The sequence below is a fragment of the Mustela erminea genome, chromosome 7 (assembly GCF_009829155.1).
Source record: "Mustela erminea isolate mMusErm1 chromosome 7, mMusErm1.Pri, whole genome shotgun sequence".
Taxonomy (NCBI): Eukaryota; Metazoa; Chordata; class Mammalia; order Carnivora; family Mustelidae; genus Mustela; species Mustela erminea.
Window position 1 is genome coordinate 86417882 of NC_045620.1, and position 27857 is coordinate 86445738.

At 38.9% G+C, this 27857-nt stretch overlaps 2 long non-coding RNA genes across 3 annotated transcripts; both read left to right on the forward strand.

Moving 5' to 3' along the window:
- Positions 1–1986: 1986 nt before the first annotated feature.
- LOC116596536 lies at positions 1987–18560 on the forward strand. Of its 2 annotated transcripts, none has more exons than XR_004288164.1 (3): positions 1987–2089; positions 7387–7489; positions 18483–18560. It is a non-coding gene; the product is annotated as an uncharacterized LOC116596536 (long non-coding RNA). The 2 variants fall into 2 exon arrangements; XR_004288163.1 differs by lacking the exon at positions 18483–18560 and adding an exon at positions 8131–8434.
- A 664-nt stretch (positions 18561–19224) lies between these two features.
- LOC116596537 lies at positions 19225–27594 on the forward strand. Its single transcript, XR_004288165.1, has 3 exons — positions 19225–19408; positions 24633–24772; positions 27166–27594. It is a non-coding gene; the product is annotated as an uncharacterized LOC116596537 (long non-coding RNA).
- Positions 27595–27857: the final 263 nt, after the last annotated feature.

Consider the following 27857-nt stretch of genomic DNA (forward strand, 5'->3'; position numbering starts at 1 on the left):
TGCAAGGGAAAACATCTTCCACAAATGGTGTTGGGAAAGCTGGACAGCTATATGCAAAAGAATGAAACTGGACCATTTCTTATAATATACATAAAAATAAACTCAAAATTGTCCCAGAGATAAGGACATAAATGTGACATCTGTAATCATAAAATTCCTGGAAGAGAGCAAGAGAGTAATTTCTCTGACCATAGCCACCTCAACATTTTTCTAGATATGTCTCCTGAGGCAAGAGAAACAAAAGCAAAAATAAACTATTGGGACTACATTAAAATAAAAAGCTTTTGCACAGTGAAGGAAACAAACTAAAAGACAAGCTACTGAATGGGAAAAGATATTTGCAAATGATGCATCCAATAAAGGGTTAGTATTTGAAACATATAGAGAACTTACACAACTCAACACCTGAAAAACAAATAATCCATTACAAAATGGGCAGAAGAGATGAATAGACATTTTTCTGAAGAAGACACACAGATGGTCAATCCACACATGAAAATATGTTCAATATGACTCATCATCATTGAAATCAAAACCACAATGAAATACTGCTTCCCACTTGTAAGAATGGCTAAAATCAAAAGCATATGAAACAACAAGTGCTGGTGAGGATATGGAGAAAAAAGGAACCTAATGCACTGTTGGTATAAATGCAAGCTGGTACAGCCACTGTGGAAAACAATATGGAGGTTCCTCAAAAAAACAAAAAATAGAATCACCCTATGTTCCAGTAATTCCATTACTTGGAATTTACCCAGAGAATATGAAAATAGTAATTCAACAATATATACCCCTATGTTTATTGCAGCAGTATTTACAATAGCCAAATTATGGAAACAGCCCTTGTGTCCCTTGATAGATGAATGGATAAAGAAAGGGTGGTATATATACAATGGAATACTGCTCAGCTATAAAGAAGAATGAAATCTTACCATTTGCAACATGAATGGAGCTGAAGAGTATAATGCTAAGCAAAATAAATCAGTCAGAAAAAGACAAATGCCATATGATTTCACTCTTTTTAAAAAAGATTTTTTATTTTTTTATTTGAGAGAGAGAGGCAGAGGAAGAGTGAGAGGGAGAAGCAGAATCCCCACTGAGCAGGGAGCCCAATGTGGGGCTCGATCCCAGGACATTCTGACCATGATCTGAGCTGAAGGCAGATGCTTTAACCAACTGAGCCACCCAGGCACCTCCATATGTTTTCACTCTTATGTGGAATTTAAGAAATAAAACAAGAGGCGGGGAGAAAGAGGCAAACCAAAAAACAGACTCTTAACTATAAAGAACAAACTGGTGGTTACCAGAGAGAACGTGGGGGACAGGGGACAGATGAAATAGGTGAATAGGATTAAGAGTACACTTATCATGATGAGCACTGAGTAATGAACAGAATTGTTGAATCAGTATATTGTACACATGAAACTAATATAACACTATATATTAAATATACTGGATTTTAAATTTAAAACAATAAATTCCTGTGACCTGTATGTCCAAGTTTAAATTACTTAGAATGACATGTAGGACCTGACCCACCTACCTCTCTGAAATCATCTCTTACCACTTACCCACATGCAAGTGACCTACCTATTGTTCAACATACTGAATTAACTTATATTTCCCAAGTCCAGCTCCAACACTGAACTACGTCTTTGGGAAGGAATCTTATACCTTGTGCATAGCCCTTGCATAATTCCATGTTTCCATCTGCTCTCCCACTAGAATGTGCATGCCTCTGGGGGAATGGCAGGCAGGAGTTTTGTTCTACTCCCGTATGTAGCACATGCTGGTATTTGCTCCCTACCGGTTGAATATTGAATGATCTCATATTTGCATGTACAGACACTGAGTATCAATAGGAGGATTGACTTTCCCTGGTCACACAACAAGAAACATGGCCACATGAGGTAAAATCCCACTCTTGCTTAGAATCTGTTTTGGATGCTCTTCTCACCACACTCCATGTCTTTCCATGATAGCTATATCAACCAAAGCAAGATACTTTCAGCTTGGAGCCAATTCTTTCATCACTGGGACAATTATTTCCAAGATATCATTCAGCTCTGATACTTGCTTTAATATAGTGGTGAGTTCAAATTTCCTATCTGCCATTGGAGCAAGTTATTTAACTTCTCTGCATCTTAGTTTCCTTATCCATAAAATGGGGATGGCAATAGTAACTTCATAGGGTTCTTATGATGATTAACTGGAAAAATAATTTGAAGGGCTTAGGAGAACATTTGGCCCATGACAAGCATTCAATATGTGTTAGCTATTCTTTTTTTTTTTTTTAAGATTTTATTCATTTATTTGAGAGAGAGAGAGAGAGATAACAAGAGAAAGCACAAGTGGGAGGCAAGGAGAGAGAGAAGCAGGATCCCCACTGAGCAGGGAGCCTGACTCAGTGCTTGATCCCAGGATCATGGGATCATGACCTGAGCCAAAGGCAGACAGCCGACTGAGCCACTCAGGCAGCCCTGTGTTACCTAATCTTATATTCTGTATAGTTATGGAGCCAAAACCCTTGAGCCCTTCTACAGCAGAAGTGGATAGCCACAGATCAGTTAAATGGCTATTTAAAACAATCGTTCAGGATTGATTTTCACATGACAAACATAGATCATTTTTAGTTTTTGTTTAGCTTCCCAAATATCCCCTAGGTCAGGGGACTGCCATACCCACAAATCATGTATTAAAGATAATTGTCAAAAAATGCCCAATACATGTCCTTTGGTAGTTTTTTTTCCCCAACTATTTTGGACAATTTTAAGCTCAAATGTATTGCTAAGTTCATCTCACTTGAACTACTGATTGGTAAGGCAGCTTTGAAAGTTAAATTATTTTTTTACGGGGTGCCTGGGTGGCTCAGTGGCTTAAAGCCTTTGCCTTCAGCTCTAGTCATGATCCCAGGGTCCTGGGATCGAGACCTACGTTGGGTCTCTGATCAGCAGGGAGCCTGCTTCCTCTTCTCTCTGCCTGCTTGTGAACTCGGTCTATCAAATAAATAATTATTTTTTTGCATTACTTTGCTAAAAATGTCTGCCAGCTTTTACATGAGCTTCCCCTCACTCCAAGGCTACAATGTATGTGTTCATTAGAAGAAATTTAGGAAAAAGCATCTAGACATTATATAAAAGCTGAGTTTCATGATCTCCAGACTAATGCTCTTGGTTTTTTTCCCTTTGTTTGACTACTGTAATAAGATGATTCAATGTTCATCTTTGAAAATGTGATGAAAATACATAAAACTAGCTTCACTCCCACACCTAAATAAAAGAGCAAGAAAAAAAATGTCAATCAACATAATTATACCAGGCTATTTACCAGCACATCTAGAAATGCCCATCTTCAGATCTGGCAATCTGTATTTCAAGTGTTCTAGACAACACTAAATCAAGACTACCACTGCCAGTGTGGTCCATGCCAGTATGTATTCAGGAGAAAATCTAATCTGTATGTGTCTCATTCATTTATAAATCATCAAATATTGATTTAAAATGGCTGGTGGATCACCAAGAAACATCTAATTTGTTGTATGATTCCTTTAACCAGCCATCACACCAAAATAGGAAACTATATTTTGCCTGCCATAAACAAAACAGAACATTAAATTTTGAAACAGGGCTAGAAGCTGCCACCTCAGTGCAGCTCTCAGGATGACAGCTGATTTTGAGGTTCTAGGTTTTCCTTGCTCCTGCCGATACAGGAGAAAAATAGCAAATAAATAAATAAAATATAAAATAAATAAAGAAATAGAAAATAAATAAAGTAGAAAAGAATGAAAGAAAGAAATAGAAAATAAATAAATAAGAATGAAATAAATAGAAAATAAATAAATAGCAATAGAAAATAAATAAATAAATAGAAAACAAACAAACAAACAAAACTGACGGTCTGTCTTGGTTCTCCGCTAGGAAAGTTGGACATGGTTTGTCCTGGGTGTCAGTAGGGCAGACAGTCTGTTTCCTTGGCCACTGGCTGTTGGATTCTACTTGGCAGGAGGAGAGGAACAGGAGCTATAGGAAGATGAACAGAGATTCAGTGAGCAGCTGCCTAGTTCGGATGCTGTAGGACGCTGCTTGCGGAGTCCCAGTGGGTACTCTGGGCTTAGATAAGCAGAAGAGGTGTCAGGTGGCAACCAAGTCAGTATGTGCCTCCTGCATTCTCTTAGTGCCCGAGGCAACTCAGGAAACTAAGAGATACTGCCAGAAATGGTGCCTTTTTCCTTGTCAACACAATCACAAACATGAAATACAGTGAGTAACTGGTTGCAAATGGAGATCATGTTTGCTGGAGTCTGTGAGATGGGGCACAAAACAACCCCCCACTCATCCTGTTCCTCACCACGGGAGTGCCATAACTATCTGTTTGTTGAATGCCAGCTCACTAGCACTTCTCAGGCAGAGTAAACTACAGTTACCTCTGCTTTCAAACACCAAAGAAAACACTAAAGACTACAGAAAGCACAAAGAAGGAGAGCCCCTGAGTGCCCCTAGGCTGCCTGTGATTGTCATTTTGAAGGATTGTTATTACTATATTTTGACGCCAGTGGACATATTGAACTTCTTTCCTTAGTGCCATTGGTGTCAGCAGGATCAAAGGTGTGTGTGCGTGTCTGTGTCTGCACAGGCCTGGCAGGAGGTGAGATGGATGAAACAGGAAGAGGGGAGAAAAAATGGGCAACTGAAGAAGGAATGAAAGATGAGTGTGCATGAGAGCCCTGATTTGAGGTTATGTGGCTCATGGAAGATGAATCATTCTATAATATAGTTCAAAGAGGGGACCAGCACACATATCTCCTTCAAAGGCATTCTGACCCCAGTGAGTCATATTCTCTGAGTTTATTGAAGGAACCCAGAATCCCATTTATTGTGAGCAAGACTGATCCCAGGTATAGAAAATGGAGGCATTGGGTAGATGCAAAGATAGAACTTCAAGCTAGCTGTAAGAAGCAGTAATTAGAGCAGGGGAATCTTTACTCACTTTGGTGATGGCATCTCTTTGGTGTCAGCTATGTGCCAGGCAGTGTGATAAGTGCTAGGGATATAAGATGAGTAACAAGGTATAGGTCAGGATATACAACTATTCCCTTTATAATGGAATGGGATGTGACTTACAAAAGGCTGAAGAACACATAGCTAAGAGAGAGAACATAAAGGAGCAGCGCTCAGTTTAACCTGGAGAAAAGGGATACTTTCTGGACAAAGAGCATAATAAGCCTTTTGAAAGGACATTTGAAGGAGATGCGGAAGCAGAAGTTAACCAGGCTGACAAAGACAGGGGGGTTTTAAGAAGAGGGGATAATCCATATGATCTCTCTGATATGAGGAATTTGAGAGGCAGGGCGGGGGGTTGTGGGGGGAAAAGGAGGGAACAAAATGAAACAAGATGGGACTGGGGAGGGAGACAAACCATAAGAGACTCTTAATCTCAGGAAACAAACTGAGGGTTGCTGGGGGGTTGAGGGAAGAAGGATGGGGTGGCTGGCTTATGGGGAGGGTATGTGCAATGGTGAGTGCTCTGAATTGTGTAAGACTGATGATATGCAGACCTGTACCCCTGAAGCAAATAATACATTATATGTTAATAAAATTAAAAATAAATAAATAAATAAAAGCATTTGCAAATTTGGTAGGTAAAAAAAAAAAGAAGAAGAAGAAGAGGGGATAATCATAGCTAACACATATACAGTCTGTACCGAGAACTGACCTACCACTTTACGTGTATTAACTCACTTAACTGTACAACCATATCAGAGACACCAAATCATTATCCACATTCCTGTTTTGCAGATAAAGAAAGTAGGGCAGGAAGACAGTAATAATCTGATCAAGATAAAACAGCAAATAATGAGCAGAACCAGGATTTTAACCCAGGATGTCTGTGTTTGGAGTTCATGCTCTTAACTACTCCTTGAGAAGAGGGATATCAACTGTTTTGTTCACTATTATATTCCCAGAGCCTAAAATAGTGCCTGGGACAGAGTAGATGCCCATAACCTGTAATGAACAAATGAATATGCTTTCCTTTGTTGAAACAATAAGGAGAAGCCTGCAGTTCATTCACTCATTCAGCAAATGACTACTATTTGCAGATACTGTTCTAATTGCTTAGAGTACATCCATGAACAACAACAAAAAATTACAGTTCCCACCCTCTTGGAGTTCATATTTTATTAGGGGAGACAGATATTAAACACTGAACCAGAATTATGAGTTTACTGTAGAGTATGTTTCCGTGCAGGATCAGGCTGAAATCAGCCCCTCTGGGACTTGGCTTGAAACTGAATCCCTGCCTCAGGTCTTCTCCTTATTTTTCCTGCTCCCCACCCTCTTCTTGGTTTCTTCTGAAAGCACTTTCTTAATAAGTTGCTTGCAGACATACCTTCCTGAAAATTTGTTTCTCAAGGTTTGCTTCTGAGGAACCTGACCTAAGATAAGAGTTGTGCTAGAAATTAAACTCACTTATAGAAAAAATACAATCTTTACTTCTTGCATCCCTGAATTTATAGCCTGAGACTATATCTGCTGAAACCATCATGCAGTAAGTACTACAATCAAATTCACACAAAGAAGTGGCACAAGGTTCCTTGTGGAGGAATCAGAAAGAAGTCCCTGGAGGATGAATAGAAATTAGTTGGGTGGAAAGAGGTGAAAGCCATGTTAAGAAGAAAGGATAGTAAAGAAAAAGGTGCAGAAGTCACAATGTGTGGGAGCCTGCACCTAGCTCAGTAGGTCTTTAGCAAAAGCTGTAGCATGTGGCCACAAATAGGTATATTTGGAAGGTGCTTGGACCACAGGGTATATGCGGGGAAGAGGATGGGAGAGGGGAGAGCAGCTTAAGATGATACAAAGTTGGCAAACAGACCATCATAAGAGTCGTCCAGGCTAAGGATCTGAACTTTTAAAGGTGTTCAGGGCCATGGAAGAGTTTTGTTTTAATGTGTAATTAGGTCATATAGTCACATGGTACAAAATCTAAAAGTAAAAAACACTTATAATTTAAAAAGAGAGTTTCTCTCCTGCCCTTCCCCTGCCATGAGAACTCCTGATACAACTTTCCTGAGTATTCCTCAAGAAATATGCTTTGCATATATAGACAATATGCATATATAACCCCATTTTGTTCACCTGACCCTTTATCATGATGATCCTTGCATATTATTGCAGAGTTTTAAGTAGAGAAGGGATATGATCAGATTAGCATCTTATAAATATTACTATAACTGTAGTGTGCAGCATAGACAGGGAGGGGAACAGGGCAAGAAACAACAGTATCTTGACTTAAGATAGTAACAATATAATGGAAAGAAAAAGACCTTAGAACTAGCCTTTTTCATCAAATAATAACCTCCAATATTTATTTAGTGCATTTCTTACAAAGAGCTCAGAGCATCTTCATCCAGTCTCCAAACTATATTGTGGCAAGCTGAGAAAAGACACTGAGCTTACAGTTTGAAGATTGAAGAGACAAGATACATAGACAAGTAAGTTCAGGACACCCAAATTCCGAGTCTAATAATCTCTCCCTTGAATATCCTAATTCTAGGCTGTTGGTGGTCCCAGATCACTGGCACAATGCAGAGTAACCTTCACCAAGAACCATGAGAGTCATTTGCTACACCAGCAAAGTAAAGTAATGATTTAAGAATTCTTAGAAAATGGAGGAGGATTTTTTATCCTAATGCTTAAAAATCCTTTAAGGACTCTGGGGTAATAGAAAGTATTATTAAGCTACCAAAATTTCAAATAATTATTTTTAGAAGCAAAGGAGTTAGACATAGGTCAGGGTCTCCCTTTAAGAGTTCTCTGGACAACTAACTTGATTATATTTAATATCATCTAAACCTAGTGCTCAGGGTACATTCAATACCCATGATGGATTCTCTTCTTAAGAGGTAGACATGAAAGGTTTTGTTAGGCAGACTTCTGCGATGGCCTCCAATGATCCCCATCTCATGGTATTCATGTCCTGTGGAATTCCCTGCTCATGAGGGCAGACAGAAACTAGTGACTTGTTTTCTAATAAATAGATTAAGGTGAAAGAGATAGGATGTCACTCCTGTGATTAGATTATGAAAGGCTGTGACTTCCATCTTGCTGGCAGATTCTCTTAGTCATCTTCTAGGCTTGCATGCTTTGGTAAAGCAAGCTGCCATGCTGCAGAGTCCTACACAAGGAACTAAGGATGTCCTTCAACTAATAGCCAGCAAGGAACTGAAGCCTTCAGTTCAATACCATGAAAGGAATGGAATCCCACCACAACCACATAAGGGAGCAGATCCTTCCTCAGTTCAGCCTTCAGAAGAGAATGTAGCCCCTGGGCTCACATGCAACCTTTATAAGAGATACTGAAGCAGTTGATCCAGCTCAGCTGTATCTGAAATCCTGAACCATACAGACCGAGATAATAAATGTCTACTGTTTTAAGCTTCTAAATTTTGGCATAATTTGTTACACAGCAATATATAAGTAATATAAAGGCCTTGCCACATATTCAAAAATGGAATCACTTTGATTTATTTACATAGACTGACACTATTCTGTTAAACATTATATGTTTATGTATGTATATGTTCTCATGAACGCAACAGTATAATTAGTGACCCAAATACTAACCAGAGTGCATACTTGATTGAGACTTAGATATCAATGGGTCTAAAATTTCAGTCCTGTCTTCACTATCACTGCTTCCTGTGATGCTCCCTTAGCTGAGTTTTCAAGACAGGCCCCTTGACTCAAGATCCTTTGAGGAGGGTTCTGGGGAAGCTGGTGTTCCCTCTATGACACAAACAGGGAAGAAAAGATACTAGACTGCATATCTATAGGTGTATTATGCAAAGGCAAAGCTGTCAGTAACTCCAGCATCACTGGATTAAACATGAGGGCTCACAAGAAGCTTAGTTCCACAAAAGTGTGAAATCAGAACAATAATACTGGAGTTGGGGAATAGGTACAGTCATTTCCAACAGATAATGTCTTAAAAGGATCCTAATCTATTTGGAAGGTAAGATGAGATGAGATACTGTAGACTCAGAGATTTTTCTCTTCCTCTTTTTCCAGATGTTTTCAATCTGTCTTCACTTGAAATGGATAAACCTATATTTAAAAAGCATTCACCTAGGGCTAGAGAGGATGACAAAAAAGTAAAAATCAAAGTTTCTGCTTTTGATGGCATTATAATGGTGAAAGCAGGACACATATAAGGAAAATCTATAAATATGAAGTAGGGAGTCCTAATTTCACAGAAGTAGTTCTTCATTATTTACACGCATTCAGTGAGACTCTCAGTTCACTAACTCAGTTCTCCAAGAAATAACCAATTAAAACTTTTCCTTAAGAATAAATCCATTTGTGCTCTCTCTTCTACCTGGGTAGTGGGAAATCTGTAACAGCCATCATTTGAGGCCCTTCTATTTTAAGGATTGCTACGGAATTCTACCCAAAAGGTAGACAACAGGCCTCTAAACTTGAATGCAGTGCAGCTGTTGCTGATTCCTTACTTTCTAAGACTGCATGCTCCCTTGAACATAAAGAGTGTGGGTGGGAATCTCAAGGTACCGCAACTAAGGACCAGAAGACGGGAATCTAGACCTTCTCTGTCCATCACTTACAGTGTTCCTTGAAAAAACCCACTCATCCTTTTAAAGGCTCTATTTCTCTTTCTATAAAACTGAAGGAAAATATATTTGTATTCTAACTGCCTCATCAGGAGTCACACAGGCGCTTTCTCTCATTTCCATACTTTTCAAAATAAGTTCTTATGTACTCCGTCTGGGAGGTCGGCTAGCCAGGAATTCCTGTGCCCCTGTGACAGATGAGGCAATTGGGAGATTGCCATAAGAGATTCAGGCAAGCTCGATACAGCAGGCCTTAGCCAAGTCAGGGTTGGAATTAAGAGTTTATGATACTTAATCCAGTGTTCTTTATATTGCACTGACTTTATATGGTACTTATAATAGTCGTTCATTGTTATACCCCCAAGTAGGTTTAAAACGTGCCTATAGAAATAACACTGACTTCAGATGGATCATCTCTAGCTGGAGAAAGGCTAAATATGTCTAGCTAAGGAATTGGGGCTAACAAGGCAACAGAGAGCAGAGGTAGGCTTTTGTGTTTGGTCGATGGGGAGGATTTTTACTGTACCTTTGTTTTTAATATCGGATCTTTCTCTGCAAATGTATGGATACAGCACAGAGACATCTATTACCTGTTTCTGAAACATCATCAAAAGCCCCATGGGCAGCAGAGTATAATGCAATGTGCCAACATGACAAGTGTGAAGTGTGTCAAGTCAGGGAACACCATAAATCCTCTATTCAATTCTCAAAGAATATGATACACAAATGTCCATTCATCTTGCTCTCTCACACTTCCACCATTTTCGAAGAAGGTGTCTGATAGGCTAGTGAGGGTTCCCTCTGTGCTGAGATCCGGAGGGCAAGACTCATTAGCCATGTGGCCATCTCTAAAATTATTACATCCAAACACTCAGGGAAAATAAGAACCTGAGGTAGCACACCATGCCTTGCTGCTATCATTTGTCAAAAACTGGCACCAGTTAGAAATGACACAGGATAACAAGTCCAGAAGCATCTAGAACAAACAAGAATGATTCATCACTGAAGACAGGGCAAAAACACACTCCCATCCATCCACATATCAATTATACCAGCTATGAAAATAAGTACTGGTTCACATTCCCAAGGCCTGAAAAAAAAAATCAGGTGGGCCATAAGGAAATTATATAATAGTTAAAATATAAAACAGAGCTAAGAAAAAATTAAATGTATTGTACTCTTCTCTATGTTTGCTCATCACTAGGCTTGGCTTATCAAGAAAAAAAAAGTTTGTGAAAGAAGATCAGTATTTGAGTGCAGAAAAATATATGCATTCCCTACCCCTAGCTCGGCAACATCTGAAGAGGTAAAGAGAAACGGCAAGGGCATTCAAGAGAGAGGAAGGAGCCAGCTCAGCAAAAGCAGGAAAGATGACCAAGAGGAAGAGGGACTCTAAGATCTAAGAATGGGAAAACTTTGAACAATAACAGCAAACTTTATGAAGTGCTAGGCCTCGCTAAACGTTTCCCATGCAGTATCTCAATTTAAACTCACCAGAACAATAGATGGATGGTACTATTATTGTCACATTCATTGATGAGGAAACTGAGGCACGGGAAGGATATGTGACTTGAAGTTTAAATATTTAAATTCAGGCCATCTGCCCCAGAGTTCATACTGTTAACAACTAAGCCAATAGCATTCAAACTTACTCTTGCACCAGAAATCCCTGGACACCTTGTTTAAACCCAGGTTGCTGGTCCCAGCCCCAGAGTTCCTGAATTAATAGGTCAGATCTGAGAATCTCCTTTCAAGTAAGTTCCCAGATACTGCTGATGCTCCTGACCCAGGGACCACACTTTGAGAACCACTGCACTAAGCTATGTTACCCTTTTAACAGGTGGGATTCTAGTTTGAGGAAAATTATAACACATTTAAATGCATAGATTAAAGAAAAGAGATCAAGGTGGGATACAATGAAGAAACATACTGTAGCTCTAGCAATCTCCTTTTTCAAAAATGTTGCAGTCGAAACTTAGAAACATTGTAGTGAATGCTGCAGGATATAGACAGAAATGCTGGCCTTTATATACTTAAAAAATAAAACTTTGGGGGCCTACAAATGAGGTAAGAGCATACAAACTTTTATAGGTAAAGCAAGGCAGACGGCTGTACCAGTAAAATCTTTTGGCATGTATTTAACTCTAAGTATGCTTATGTCAAAAGGGAAAAAATGAAAAGAACACTGTGATGCATGTGTGGCCATAAAACAATACACTGTATCTATTTCTCAGCCAGCTTGCTAAAACAAAAACAAAACAAAACAAAAAAACGATGAAGCAACATGGATAATCTTCTCCAACTCCATGTCAAAATCTGAGAATTTCATTTAAGTTTAGAGATCCAGTGAAACCCGTTGCCTTTGAAATGCATTACAAAAGTCAACTGGGACCCTCAAGAAAACTTATTCTTGGACCTCAAGAGTCATATATATTTAAACTGAGATGTTTCTCTTAAATCTATATATTAACATGTATCTTCTATATCAGATATATAAAAGTAAAAAATTTTTTACTCTCCACATGTGTGCACACACACATACACACACACAAACACAACATATATAGCAAAAGTTTTTTCGTAATGCCAAGTATTTCCTATAGTAATCAAAATATCTCCCAAGTCTGGGTAACTGTTTTTATTTGCCTCTACTGGTATTTTTCACATACAAAAACATACGCAAAATAAAATCGGCCACACACTCATTATTTGGATGCTTTCCATGACAAAGTTCAGAGGACACAAAGGGATTGGGCCTTACGATTGTATGAGGCTTACAGCTTAACTGGAGAGACTTTATGCTTTTACTTACATGTATGACTATGTCTCTATCTCCCAGAGTGTCTTCGTTTTAGACAATCATAAATATGCACTGAATCCAGAGGTCGGTGCCAAGCATTTCCTTATTCTTCCCATGGAACCCAAGGTAAAGCCTACTACAGTAAGGCAGTTTGTGTCTCTTAGCCCTGGAATAGTTGAAGTGAGGTGAGAGATATCAAGGGAGGGAGAAGAAAAGTATACATGCAAGGTCAAATATGTTGATACCCTAAGTACATACGAGAGATATCACTGGGAAACTTAGTAAACCTTCTGAGAGGCTATGGGACTTCAGATTTGAGGAAAGTTGAGAGATAAATGCGGGGAGGGAACATGCCAGCAGGGGGGTGCTTCTGAACAGGGCTTAGCAGGAACACTATTGATCTAGTATGTGCCTTTATGAAGAAGGTATTAACTACAGTAATGTGATGGGCAGCAAAGATGGAAGCAGGAAAAACACGGAGGGCAAGCTATAGAGAAGTATTCGTGAGCAGATCAGAAAAGGATGGGTTGTCATGTCACACCAAGGGTGACTTTGACTTTATAGGCATTAAAGAATCTGAGAGGAGAGACATAAAGTAATGGTGTAAGAAGACGAGATGGCAGGGTATATTTGAGGAGAGAATATCATCTGGGAAACTACTGTAACAGACCAGATGAGAAGTAACAAGGACTCAAACAAAAATCAGGCCAGCAGGAATCTAAAGAAAGGGATGCCTGTGAGCAGGGAAACTAAGGAAAAAGCCCTGTTTTGGCTATGACTGTGCCTGAAGAAGAAGGAATAGCCAAATAAAGATGTCAAGCTTTTCAATTTCAGTGTCTGGCCAGAAACAGCAACGGAGGCCCAGACGGGTTAAATCACTCATGTTTAATCAATGGCAGGGTAACACTTAACTATTTGAAATCTCAGCTCAGCCTTTCTTCTAGTACATCATGCTACTTCATGCATGTTTCATACAAAGTGTTTTGAGTCTTCACATTATTCCATATCATAATAACTCTAAAACCATGTGGCACATCTTATAACAATAGCAAAAATAAAGCAGATTTTTTCTAGCTCTCAAGTTTGAATTGAAACGAGTAGCTTTTTAAATTTTTATTTTTCAAATCCTAGTATGATTATTCATAATGTCATAATTATGGATTTTTTTTCTCAACAGAAACTGTGTGGTGCCTCATTCCCCGGACAGAGTAATCTCTTCTAAGTTCCTATTGTTCATTGAATCTAAAGGTTCTTTAGAGCAGGGTTCCTCAACCTTGCCATTATTGACACTTTGAGCCAGATAATTCTTTGTTGTATGTCTTCACCTATGTACTGTAGAACATGTAGCAACATCCCTGACCTCTACCCACTGATGCTGATAGCAGCCCCCACTCTAGTTATTACAATAAAAAATGTTTCCAAAGTCATTCCTAGTCAAGAACCACTGCCTTTAAGATATTTTTTTAAAGACTTGTATTAATGAAGATATTTCCATTTAACAATCCTTCTATTGAGAAAACCAAGTTTTGCTCCAGTAGGGTGGTGTTCTTACATCTGGAGAGACGTGCGGAAAGTCGGGAAGGTAAGACTCAATCACCAGCTATCAAGTCCACCTCTGAGTTCCCTTTAATGGGATGTCACTACATCAGGAATGAAATGAAAGGTTATTTGCTTACAGATAGGACCCAAAGGCCTTCTGTGGTCTTTAAGAAACATATGACAACAAACTGCTTTCCATGAACTCACTTTTCATTTAAAATCAAGTGTCTTTTTAGCAGTTTAGAAAGGATCTTGTCTCTTGGAACAACGACAACAAAAATTGCAACCACCTCCAGCTAATTTCAATGTCTGAGTCATAAGTCTCCCAAAGGTGACTCATAGTGGAGGACAGAGCTGAGCTCCCTGTCACTAAGGTCCCTGAGTATATAAAGCAAAACCAGGGAAATGGCCCTTTACTCAAGAAGGATGTGGCTATTACTACTACATACCGATCTACCCCGAACAAGCAAGCTTGGGAGAGAGTAAAATAACCAATAAGAGATAATGTGCCATCAACATCAAACTCTATAACTTCATCTTTCAGATTCATCAGGAACTGAGTAAAGAAAAAGGGACCTGTTACGTTTAATCCTAAACTGACAAGACATTTGTATTTATGTGGCAAGAAGTTACATGTGCCAAACAGGCTCCTGTCTTTCTTAAGTAAAAGCTTTGTGTTAGCTCTTCTGTTGACTCACTCGCAGGCTGCTTTCTGGTCTCACTTGCTTTCCTATATATTTATATTGAAAGAATACATTCTCAGCAGCTTTTAGGCCCTTAAATGCATTTCAAGAGGAGACCAAGCCCAATCACTGTTACTTAATTAACACAATTGTGAAGACTTCAATCTAGCTACACAATAGCTTTCCTGACCTTGCAGAAGGAGGCACGACTTCATTATTGAGTATATTGTTTCCTATAAACATATAAAACCCCTACAATAACAATCCCATCAGCCGAAATGAAGTTATCTGAGAACAGAATTAAACTCTAAATGACCTTTTGCTCTACTTCGTAGCCCCCTATTAATAATTTCTAATCTAATCAGTGTGGATAAATGTACTAAGGCTGGTCATGCCAGGCACTGGGCCAGCCCGGCCAATTGCCGTCCATCTGATTCATTCCAGTCCAGAGCTCGTCTGGAAAAGACGCATCCCTCGCTGAGAGGCCACTGCCTGATTTCCTCTTTTGTTATCTTTTAGCGGCAAAGTCATGTCCTTGTAACTGATAGACACGTTTCTTTGTAAATAACCCTGGAGTGACTGATAGAGCTTTTGCCAGACAAAGGCAGCAAATAGCAAGGCATTACTCATGCCAAGCCAGAGAACACTGTGTCACGGCTGACAAATTTATGGGAGATATGAGCTCACCTTTTGCACAAATATATACTTTCCTGGCAAATTCATCACATGCTTTAATGGCCCCATACTGCATTTGTCAGCTGTCTGTCCCTGTGCCTTGTTGCCTTTGGTTTCCTGTCAAGGATTGTTTGTTGAAATCATCTAGCAGCCCCATTCTTCAGCAGTAAGACCCAAGAAAGATCAATGATGACACCTGTATTGATAATATTTTACATTCAACTATTTCGCTGATAAATCATTTTAACAATGCTGATATGTTTATTGAGTGTCTGCTGGCATCACAATTACATGGAAAGTGATACCAACTTAAATCTTTGCTTTGTTGGTCTGGATTTTCTTTCTCTCTTTTCATTTTCCCATAGTTAAATATGCCATGGAACAGGTTTGACTTCCCCATCTCAATAGAGAGCATGTGAAAACAGAGGAGGTGACCTTGCACTTCCACAAATTGGTTTGTTTTTTTTTTTTTTTAAAAGGAAAGAAATGGCAGCCTTATGGCTATCCTTGGTCAAGGGAGTAGTCATTAGAAGGAGAAGCTCTTAGGGCTCTGGTAATGATCTGTTTCTTGACCTCCCTGTTGGATACAAAAATGCATTAGTTTATGAAAACTCTTTGGGCTTTTTCTCTTCAATATGTTCTTTTTTGGTTACATTGTACTTTACTAGAAAGTTGCACGTATTGAATGGAGCACTGGGTGTTACACGTACACAATGAATCTTGGAACACTACATCAGGAACTAATGATGTACCGTATGGTGACTAACATAATAGAATAAAAAAAAAAGAAAGTTGCACAAAAAATAGCAAACATACCGCTTATATACATGCACACACATACTATACATATGCAGGCTCAGATTCGGTATTCCCTACCTTGAAACTCTATATCACTTATAATCCCTTCAGTTTCTTCCTATAAATATCATATGTCAAACATGGAAAATATGTCTGACAAGCATTTTAGAAGTGATCATTTCACTACTACCCCTTAACCTCAACAGAATTTCAAAGTAAACCTTAGGGTTCTCAAATTCTTTAGCCTTTACCTTCTCTGTAGGAAACTTTCATCATGAACTCCAGGGTCTTTGTGAGGAAACAGAGACTGAGGCATCAATAAGAAGAGATCAAATTCTTCCTTGATTTCCCATTTGAATTACCTTTGATTCAAATCACATGCTCAATCCATGTCTATGAAACATTCAGATAAAAAACAAACATCCAAACAGAAAGGGGAAAAGTCAACTACTTAAACTGATTAACTTATTATTGGATACATGTGGATGTATGGGCTTTCCAGAAGTCCTCCACAAGTCACTTTCTTGTCATTGGCCAAAGTTGCATCATATAGCTCCTCCACCTTCAAGGCAGTCTGGGAAAGAGACTGGTCAGCCTCTTCAGTCTCTACATAAGACGTAAGTAATGAGATGGCATGTGGGAATGAATTCTGAATTGGCCAACTCATAGTTCTAGCTAGACGAGCAAAAGCCAGAGCAAGCTGTAGGTGAAATGAGTAGATAGGGAATGTCCAGGGAAGAATTTTTTAATTAGTGGTTTCAGCTTTGGATGTTCATTGTAATCACCTGGATATCACCCACAGAGATTCTAATTTAATTGGGTTTAGGTGTGCCCCCCTTCCCACACTCTCCATACAATCAGGATCTTTAAAATTTCCCTTAAGTGATTCCAATGTTCAGCCAAGGTTGAGTGAGAGCTTCTGGCTTATGCAGATAACTATAAAGACCTGTATGTCCAAAGAAAATAGCAAAAGTATTAGATGAATCATCCGCCATTATTTTTGTGGATTTGAAGTTGAAGATTAAACAAAGATTTCAAAAAAAGTGCTTATAGCTAGAAAAAGAGTAAGAATCTGGAAAAAAAACACTGATTTTACAAACACTTGAGTGATAAATGGATATTAGAACATGAAGAAGTTTATTTTTGAAAGTGGTATATTAATGAATTAACACTCAATTTAATACTTGGAACTATTAGCATAAAAGGTAGGCAGTCTTATTTCTATGATTAATGGAAAACTCTGTCACTGTTATATATTTACATCTTAGCTCACCACTTCCTAGCTGTGGTCTTGTGCAAACTACAGACTTCTCTGAAAACCTCAGTTTTCCCACTTACAGAATGGGGGAAATGATTGAACCTAACTCAAAAGGCTTGTTTTGAGGAGTTACTGAGATGAACTGAATGAAGCACTTAGTTCATGTCTGGCATATAGTAACAGCTCAATACCATCATTGTTTTGGGGAACCCAATCAGCATGCTCATTTACAAGCATTAGTGTTACCGAGAAAGAATTAGGAGGAATCGGATTTGAAAAACACTGAGGTGACAAATAACTCTTTCATAATGAGGTCTGACCACCTACTATTCAACTACCTGGGAGCAAGATATTTTAGAATAGATACAAAATGCTGCTGGAGGGACTTAGGTTAAATATGATGAAAATAGTTAACCATGAAGGTAACAAAACATGACAATGCGTTGCTATAGGACACAATGGCCTCTCCTCCTAAGAAGGTCTGCTGTAGTAGGAGATGTTTTCATCTTTCTAGAATAGTATAGGTCATGAGCACGGTGAGTAAGTTAACTCTCAATATCCTTTTAGCTTTATGACTTAACAGTTGCTACCCAAAAATATAAACTCAAGGAGATGAAATTCAGATTTTAGTTTAGAAGTGATGTTATTGAGACCACTGGTTTGTTTGTGAAATGTCACAGCAAAATTTGCATTTCCTTTACAACAAGAAAGGTCTTGGCCTGAGTAGAGACAGAAAACTTACCCTGAAAAGCTGTACCCTCAAGAACTGGTGGGCAGAATGGGTGCCACAGCAGTCAGGTTGTAGGTCCAGGACCCTGGCTCTTCCTTTCCATCAGGTTGCAGTGCAGTTAGGTCCACACCATCCCAGGTGATTTGGGGTTTTGTTCCCTCACTTCAGGTACTCTTTAAATAAGAGAACTTGTCCGTCTCTATTATGTCTGGCGGAGAGTAGATACTCATTAAATATTTGTTGAACGAGCCTGATCATTCTGATGAAAAGAGACTCCTTTGTTCTTTTGGGCCACTGGGTTTACCATTTACTAAATGGTCTGTGGCTTCCTGGTCTGACAAATTTACGGCACCTGTTTATGTCTTTCTCACCCACAGGTTTCAACCGAATACCTGTGGCTATACTTACAAAAGGTGGCCAGGAGGACCCATCCGTTTTGGCAAGTACCTCTGGTCTGAAAGGTACAAATCAGAACTTTCACCACATTCCATCTGGCACTCACTGGTCGTGCCAACACCTCAGAAGCCATGCTTGGGCCATTTATTATCACGTGGACACACACAGACCACTATGGAAAATGGAATTTTTGAACCACCCTGAATGACCTGCCTATATGTGTAGACAGCCATGGTCACCTTTTCCCCATATATTGGTTGTGCTAACTTCAATGTGGTTCCCATTACACTGTTATTTTCCTTTAAAAGTAAAATTTCTTTTGGAAGGCTGGAAATTTCTGAAATGATTTCACATCTACTCTTTGCCCTCACCTTCCACAGAGCTGCTCATAATGTGAATATTAATCAGTACATAGCAAAAGGAAAAAAATCCTTATTATTATTGTTATTACTATTCATTTCCTTAGAATCCCAAGGAATTCCTCACACAATCTAGAGTAAACCATTAGGATGAAATAATTATTTTCAATGTGATTGTTCCTGTGAAGGTATGGATTGAGAAATCTTGCTCTGTCTTTCCTGGAAATGGGTGCTAGACTCTAAGAACAGTGACTTTTCCTCCAACCACAGAAATTACCACTTTTATGTAATCAGCAGTGGGAGTAAATCTGTTCAACTTTTGTCATTTCTCTCTACTACATTTTTGTAGGTCTTCACCAGCAAAGTTGGGATTTCTTCATCCTTTTCAGCAGGTTTTTTTTTTTTTTTTCTAGCATTAATGAGGAAAAATTGAGGAGTTTTCTGATGGTATTCCCAAGTGACAAAAATATATACCCAAGACCTCACACTACAGAAGGAAGAAACAGAAAATAATTATTTCATTATAACTCCTGCCTCAAAAATACCAGGTACTTAACATAACATTACAAACATTACACCCCATGTTAGTTATCTTTCTTACGTGTGAATCTTATCTCCTCATATAATAAGCTCCCTGAGGAGAAAGAGACCACCATTTATTGAGAACAAGCCATAGCCCACTATGTACTGTATTCTACATATTACCAACAGCACTATGAGGTCATTAGAGATGAGGAAAGTGTGGGAGGTTTGACTCATTCTTCCAAATGCACACAGTGACCAAGTAATGTTTCCCACCCTCTGCCCCCAACCCTGTGCTTGAGATTGTCCAGGCACTCTGAAGTTTTACTAAGCAACACAGACCAGCATTGATAATTTTCATCAAGAGATTACTACTCTGAGCCTAGTATTACCAGAATGTCTGTTACTGCAGCACTCCTGAGAACTCTGCAGTCACCTTTGACCTTGCAAACTGCTTTAGCTTTAAATATCAACATTGGCTCAGGTTTCCATCCCATTTATTTTGAGAAAACTAGTGTCCTCCACACCATCCCAATATTCATTAGTCATTTTAGCCCAAAGTTTATTGAATGTCTCTGGGTGCCCAGCATTCTACCTCCCTGAGAGAGAGTGCCAAACAAGCCAGAGTAAGTCCCTTCCCCCATCAAGCTTACATGCCACTGGAGCTGTTAGTTACCAATTGTGGTGTAAGAAATTACCCCCATTACCCCCAAACTTAGTAACTCTGAACAACACTCATGTATCAGTTCATAGTTTCTAAGGGTTAGCTGGGGGCCTGACTCAGGGTATGGATTAGCTGGGGGCCTCTGACTCAAGGTCATAAAGCTACAAAGCGTCAGCTGGAGCTTGTAGCCTTCTCAAGGCCCAGCTGGAAGACAATGTGGTTCCAGGCTCATTCATGTGGCAGTTTATAGGTCTAGGTCCTTGCTGGCTGTCGACAGACAGTGAGGGAGAGAGGGTAAGAGAAGGCACAATGGAAGTCACAGTCCTTTTGGAACCTAATCCCATCACTTTTGCTGAATTATAGTCATTAGAAAGAAATTACTAGGTCCAGCTCCAGCTGAAAGTCAAGATGGTAGGAATTTGCATAAGAGCATAAACCAGAAGACAGGGATCATTGAGGCTGCCAAGCACAGAGAGGCAGATAAGAAGTATACAAATAAATAAAAACTGAAGGCGATGAAAAGTGCGATGAAGAAAAATGAAGCAGGATAAGGAAGAGGAAGTCAGGGTTTGAGGAAGAAGCATGGTCAAAGAAGGATCATACATGGGCGACATAAAAGCTAAGATCTTGAAGATATTTGGGAACCAGCTATGCCAGAATCTGGACAGAGAGCATAGCAGGCAGAGGGGACATAACAATGTATATAACCCTGAGATAGTATGGGCCTTCACATGTTGGACAAGTGACAAGGAGGCCAGTGTGGGCCAATCAGGAGGGATGTGGAGGGTATAAGAGACAAGGCCAGAGGGGCAGCCATGAGCCAGGGCACATGGGGTCATTTTGACCAAAGCAGAGAATTTGGACTTTATTCTAAAAAGGATGGGAAATCATCATGATCTGAGTTATAGTACTTCACCAGCTTTATTGAGGTATGATTGACAAATGAAAATCTTGTATATGTTTTTGATATATGTATACATTGTGAATTTATTATTGTGATTGGCTAACTCACATATCCATCACCTCACCTGACACAGCTACGATTTATTTCTGTCTGTGTTAGGGACACTTGAGCTCTACTCTCTTAGTAAATTTCAAGTATATAATAGATTATTATTAACTATACTTACCATGATTTATACTAGGTTTAAATAACATATTCCTCTTATAATGGGAAGTTTGTATATTTTTATCAGCATCTCCCCGTGTCTCCCAGCTCCCAGCCCTGCAATACCATCATTCTACTCTCTGTTACTCTAAGTTCAACATTTTTAGATTTCACATATAATTGAGAACATGTAGTATTTGTCTTTTTGTGGTCAGTTTACTTAGCATAATCCCCTCAAGGTCCATCCACATCATCTCAAATGGCAATATTTCCTTCTTTTTTAAGGCTGAATACTATTCCATTGTGTAATATACACCACGTTTTCTTTGTCCGTTCATCCTTAGACAGACATTCAGATTGTTTCCATATCTTGGCTACTGCCAGTAATGCTTTAATCAACAGGGGCATGCAGATACCTCCCAGAGATACCAATTTCATTTCTTTTGGATACAAACCCATGAATGAGATTGCTGGACCAAGAGAAGTTCAATTCTTAATTTTTTAAAGGAACATAGATAGTATTTTCCATAATAGCTGTATCTTTTTACAGTCTCATCTGCAGTGTATAAAGGTTCCCTTTTCTCTGCATCCTTACCAACATTTGTTACCTTTTCACTTTTTGATAGCAGCCAGCCTAATGGGTGTGAGGTGATATCTCACTGCGGTTTTAATTTGTATTTCCCTGATGATTAGCGATGTTGAACACATTTACATACACCTGTTGGTCATCTGAATGTCTTCTTTGCAAAAATATCTAGTCAGGCTTTTTGCCCATTTAAAAAAATTAGGTTATTTATTGGTTTTGCTATTGAGTTATATGAGTTCTATAGTGAGTTTATATTGCACTGTATTTGGGGTATTAATGCCTTGTTAGATACATGGTATGCAAATATTTTCTCCCATTCTGAAGAATTTTTTTTTTTTTTTGCATTTTGTTGATCGTTTCCTTTGCTGTGCAGACTTTTTAGTTTGACATAGTCCCACTTCTTTATTTTTGCTTTCATTTCCTGTGCTTTCAGTGTAAAATGCCAAAAAAATAAAAAATAAAAAAATAATAAATCACTGCCAAGATGCTTGTTGTCAAGTACTGGTAAGGAAATTTTCCCTCTGTTTTCTTCAGGAGTTTTATAGTTTCAGGTCTTACCTTTAATTCTTTAATCCATTTTGAGTTGATTTTTTTCTGTATGGTGTAAGATAAGGGTCCAGTTTCATTCTTTTGCATGTGGATATCCATTTTTTGGCACCATTTATTAGAGACTATCCCTTGCCCATTGCATATTCTTAGTGCTTTTGTTGAAGATTAGTTGAGCAAGATTGCTCCAGCTATTCAGGATCTTTTGTAGTTCCATATGAATTCCAGGATTGTTTGTTTGTTTGTTTTCTATTTCAGAAAAAACATCACTGGAATTTTGATAGAGATTGCTTTGGGTAGATCTTCACAATATTAACTTCACCACAATATTAACTCTTCTGATCCATGAACACGGGATATCTTTCTATTTATTTGTGGGCTTTTTTTCCTGTTTCTTTCCTCAACATTTTATAGTTTCCAGTGTACAGATCTTTCACTTCCTTGATTAAATTATTCCTAAGTATTTTATTTTATTTTATTTTATTTTTAAAGATTTTATTTATTCATTTGACACAGAGAGATCACAAGTAGGCAGAGAGGCAGGCAGAGAGAGAGAGAGGAGGAAGCAGGCTCCCCGCAGAGCAGAGAACCCGATGCGGGACTCGATCCCAGGACCCTGAGATCATGACCTGAGCCGAAGGCAGCGGCTTAACCCACTGAGCCACCCAGGCGCCCAGTATTTTATTTTTTTGATGCTATTATAAAAGGAATTGTTTTCTTAATTCTTTTTTGGGTAGTCTGTTGTTGGTGTACAGAAATGCCACTGACTTTTATGTGTTGTTTTTGTATCCTGCAACTTTTCTGAATTCATTCATTAGTTCTAATAGTTTTTTGGGTGAAGTCCTTAGGGTTTTCTGCAAAGAGAAAATTTTACTTCATTTTCAATTTGGATATCTTTTATTTTATTTTTCTCCCTTAACTAATTGCTATGGTTGGTCTTCCAGTACCATGTGGAGTAGAGGTGGTAAGAGTGGGTCACTCTTAATAATGTTGAATATTTTATTTTATTTATTTTTTTAAATTTTTTATTTTTTATAAACATGTATTTTTATCCCCAGGGGTACAGGTCTGTGAATCAGCACTCACCAAAGCATATACCCTCCCCAATGTCCATAACCCCATCCCCCTTCTCACAACCCCCCTCCCCCCAGCAACCCTCAGTTTGTTTTGTGAGATTAAGAGTCACTTATGGTTTGTCTCCCTCCCAATCCCATCTTGTTTCATTATTTGGAGGCTAGGGATCAAAAAGAATTCCCTCAACTACATTTCAAGTATAGTTTGATTTGGTGATATTACTAACAAGTATCTATCTATTCAAATAATTAAATACGACACTTTTATTAGATAAATAAATACAGATCTTCTCTGAAAAGAATACACAGAAACCGTTTAATCTTAAAATTCCCTATCTGTTCAACTTAACAGGCTATCAAGTAAAAAGGGTTTTATTACTAATGTAAAAAAAAAAAAAAAAGAGTGGGTCACTCTTCTGAGTTGAGTGTTACCTTGTTCTTGATCTTAGAGGTAAAGCCTTCAGCTTTTCACCGTTGATTATGATGCCAGGAGTGAGCCTGTTGTATATTTTCTTTATTATGTTGAGGACATTGCTTTTATATATATTTTTTAAAGATTTTATTTATTTATTTTACAGACAGAGATCACAAGTAGGCAGAGAGGCAGGCAGAGAGAGAGGAAGGGAAGCAGGCTCCCTGCTGAGCAAAGAGCCCGATGCGGTCCTGATCCCAGGACCCTGAGATCACAACCTGTGCCGAAGGCAGCGGCTTAACCCACTGAACCACGCAGGCACCCATTGCTTTTATATTTAAATCATTGAGAGTAGTTATCATGAAAGAATACCGCATTGTGACAAATGCTTTCTCTGTACTTGTTGAGATAACTACATGATTTCTTCATTCTATTAATATGGTGTACTACATTTATCAATGTGCATATGTTGAACCATCTTTATATCCCAAGGATAAGTCCCAGTTGATCATGGTATATAATCCATTTACTGTGATGCTGAAAATTACATTTTTAAAAGTTCCCCCAATTGCTGGTATTTTGTTGAGGATTTTTGTAACTATATTCATTAGTGATAGTGGCCTATAGTTCATTTGTTTCTTTGTTTTTATAGTGTCCATACCTTCTGTTCTGTCTTTGAGGGGAAATTCCTAAGACTTATATGTCTTCTTTCAATCCTGCAAAGCCATTCTTGTACTAAGACCCTCCCAAGGGAAGTTTCCTGAATTGTTCAAGTTTTTGTGTCTTCTCCCAATCCTGCAGAGTTGGATTTCTGTATGTGCTCATGAACGATCTATAAAGACTTGCACTTACTGTTTGCAGGGTTGCACTTGAGGAAACAACCTTGCGAGGTGGGTGAATCATGCAGAGAATAAGGGGTGACTGTGAACCAGTGAGAGAGGTCCTCAGGAGCTGAGTCCCAAGCAGCTGTGAGGAACTTCCCAATGGCATCCACAAAGCAGGTTAGTAATATCTGTAGCCCTTTGATGAGTTCTGAGTCCTGGGTGCTTTGTTCCCTGTGTCTCCCTACCTTTAGAAGTGCCCATCACTTAAGTATTCTGAGTGGGGCAAGAAAAAAGTGGGTCTCTTGAGCAGACTCTTGCCTGGCTGGGGAATATGGGCATTCATTTACTGTGCTCTGACTTTCCTCTGTGGGAGAAATCAGAGGCTGCGGGAGTTTCTGTTGGCACGAAACTGTGGTGCTTTGGGGAAGGGGCAGCATGGATAAAGTAAAACTTTATCTTTTCCATTACATTTTCTTCTTACCATCCTCAATGCATCTATTCTTGGATTTTTTTTTTTCTCTAGTTCTTCCTCTAGACTACTGGACTCCCACAGTAGTACTCTCATCTCTAGGTGGTTGTCAAAATGAATGTTTTAGAAAACTCTTATTTCACCACCTGCTAATTTACATTTTTTAAAGTTCCCCCAATTGCTGTTATAGAGCATAGACTGTAACAGGGCAAGAGGGAGAACAGCAACACCAGCTGAGAGATTATCTTAGTGGGGCCTATGAGATACAGGGCAGCTCTGACATGAGTAGAGAAGTCTCAGGGGCTTAGCTGTCTATTAATTTCCTCCTCCTCTAGATTCTGCTTCACCTGAATACTGACTCTCTACCAAGAGAGTCCATCTCCTATGACAATCTTTTCACGAGCCTAGGTGGATCCTGATGTGGAATGCAGCCCCATATCCTTCTAATTCTTTTACCAAGCAATCACCAACATAAGGAGCTATGTGTGGCTGACTCTACTTAAGTCCAGTGGTACCTCATGGGGCTTATGTTCTAGCACTGGACAGCGCAGCAAAATTTAAAATGTAATATCAAATTGCTGTTCTGAAAAGCCCTACCCATTAACCCCTACCAGCCCCAATATCCAACATGTTGTCTTACTACTCTCTCTTCTTTGATCTCCTTGAAGTTCAATGCTTCCAGATTTTGTGTCCCTCATTTCCTCTTTCAGGTCACTCACACTAACATTCCACATCTTTTTACCGAAGAGCAATTTGGCAACTCCTTTATTTTGCTTCCTTCCTTTAGATCCTGATTTGAGGCTTAACTTTTCACAGCCAAAATACCTCTATTAAGGTGTTTTGCCAAACAATATCAATAGCCACTGTATTTTCTGAAGCAGGAGACTTGGATGTTTTTACACTTCTCTGACACTTAGTTGGAAAGTTAGTAAACAAAGGAGAGATGGCCTGGAAAGGACTTCAGAAGCGGATTCAGAGCATGAACCACCCCTTAAAGATGAAAAAGGTGATGAAAGAAGCTATATGCAAAACAGCTAAAGCAATAATGTTTCCTTGCCAATATGTATTTTCAGTTTTTAATGTTTGTTATTACCCAGGGAACACAAATGCCCCTATGGATGTGAAAGTCATTATAATTCCACCTCTCCCATCCCCCAACCTCCATACCCTTTGGCAGCCTCATACATTCTAGTCACTGTAAACTCAATTTTCCAGAAAATTTCAAGAAAACTAGTTTACTACCCTCTTCAACCATTTATATTCATTTTGGCTTATTGTATTAAGAGTCTAGGTACCTTTGAGTGTTCAGACTCTGTTAACAATGTCACAGTTCAGAAATGTAAGAATGATTGTGGAAAAATTAATTTCTGATTCATGTAGCAATAGAGTGAGGCATGTTGACTCGAGTATTAGTTTTTCCAAGAACTTTTGCTGCCAGATTGTATTTACAGAATGTCATCATTTTCCAAAACATTATCCTTTCTTTTTTCAGATCACGCCTTCTGACTAGAGCAGGTTATTTGGGGAGGGCTTATACATAATGATAGCCTGAATCCCTTCACTTATAAAATTGCATAGTGCTTGGCTCATTAATGGCTGTTGAAAATGCTAGTCTAGTAAAACCATGAGAAGAGTTTTTATCTGGGGTATTTAATTGCTGAAACCAAACTGGACCTGTTCCCCAATATTATTTGAGATAAGCAATCAATCCTGGTGCTAGGTGTTCCTCAAGGCAGATGTTGGGAAGGCACTATTCTAACTGGACACAATTTGGTATTACAACATTAACATCTTAGGGTTCTGCTTCACTCCCTGAACTTGGAGAAGCCATCAACTTGTTTATTCAACTCCATTTGGGCAATGGATAAATTCCATTGAGGGCACAGACTCAATTCCAAATGACAATAACAAGTACATAATATAATCCTAATATAAAGGATTTAAGCATCTGTCAATGCCCCAGTGAGGACACGGGACTTTCAAGGTTAAGTATTTGGCAAAGTTGCGAGCTGGAAATAAAAGACTAAATGAATGCCAGGGAAACACCTCTTCATAATTACAAATCTTACAGCTATCTGTGTTGTTTTGTTCTCCGACCTAGGTCCTGGTTTGAGACCTCGTGGAAGAAATACGCGTAGAAGAACACAGACGTAAAGCTGCTGATTTACCTAAGATCTATTCCTATAGTCTGAGGTTGAGCAGAGTCAGGTTTCAGGGGATATTAGAGTGTTGTGGCCCAGACTGGACTTCAATTTCCCCTTGATAATTATGCATTCATGTGTGTGTGTGTGTGTGCATGCGTACATGTGTTTGAAGACTTCACAAATTATATCCAATAACGAGGCTGATTATCAGAATCACTTAAGGAGCTTTTAAAAATACAGATGCCCAAACTTACCCACCCTGAGACCCAGGAATCTGTACTTGTAAAACAGGTGTCCATCTAAGTGACTGATTATTAATTCTGGTTAGAACCACTGTTCTAATATCCATTCCTCACCCCACTCTCACCACTTCTCTGCTGGCTCTCTTTTAGTGATTCAGTTTCTCAAACTTTTTATTTTTTTTTTGTTTCTTTTATATTGTGATGTACATTTGTTCCATATGGACTATTTCTTTCTTGGCCTTACAAAGGTGCTCCTCTTTCCATGGGCAATCATTATTCTTCTAGCTTCTGAAATTTTGCAATAACCAGATAGGTGTATAGCCAGGTAAACTAATGTTCTATAGTTCCTGGGGAATCCTCAACTGCAAACTGGTCAAGCACTGTCCAATGATCCAATGAAAGGATTA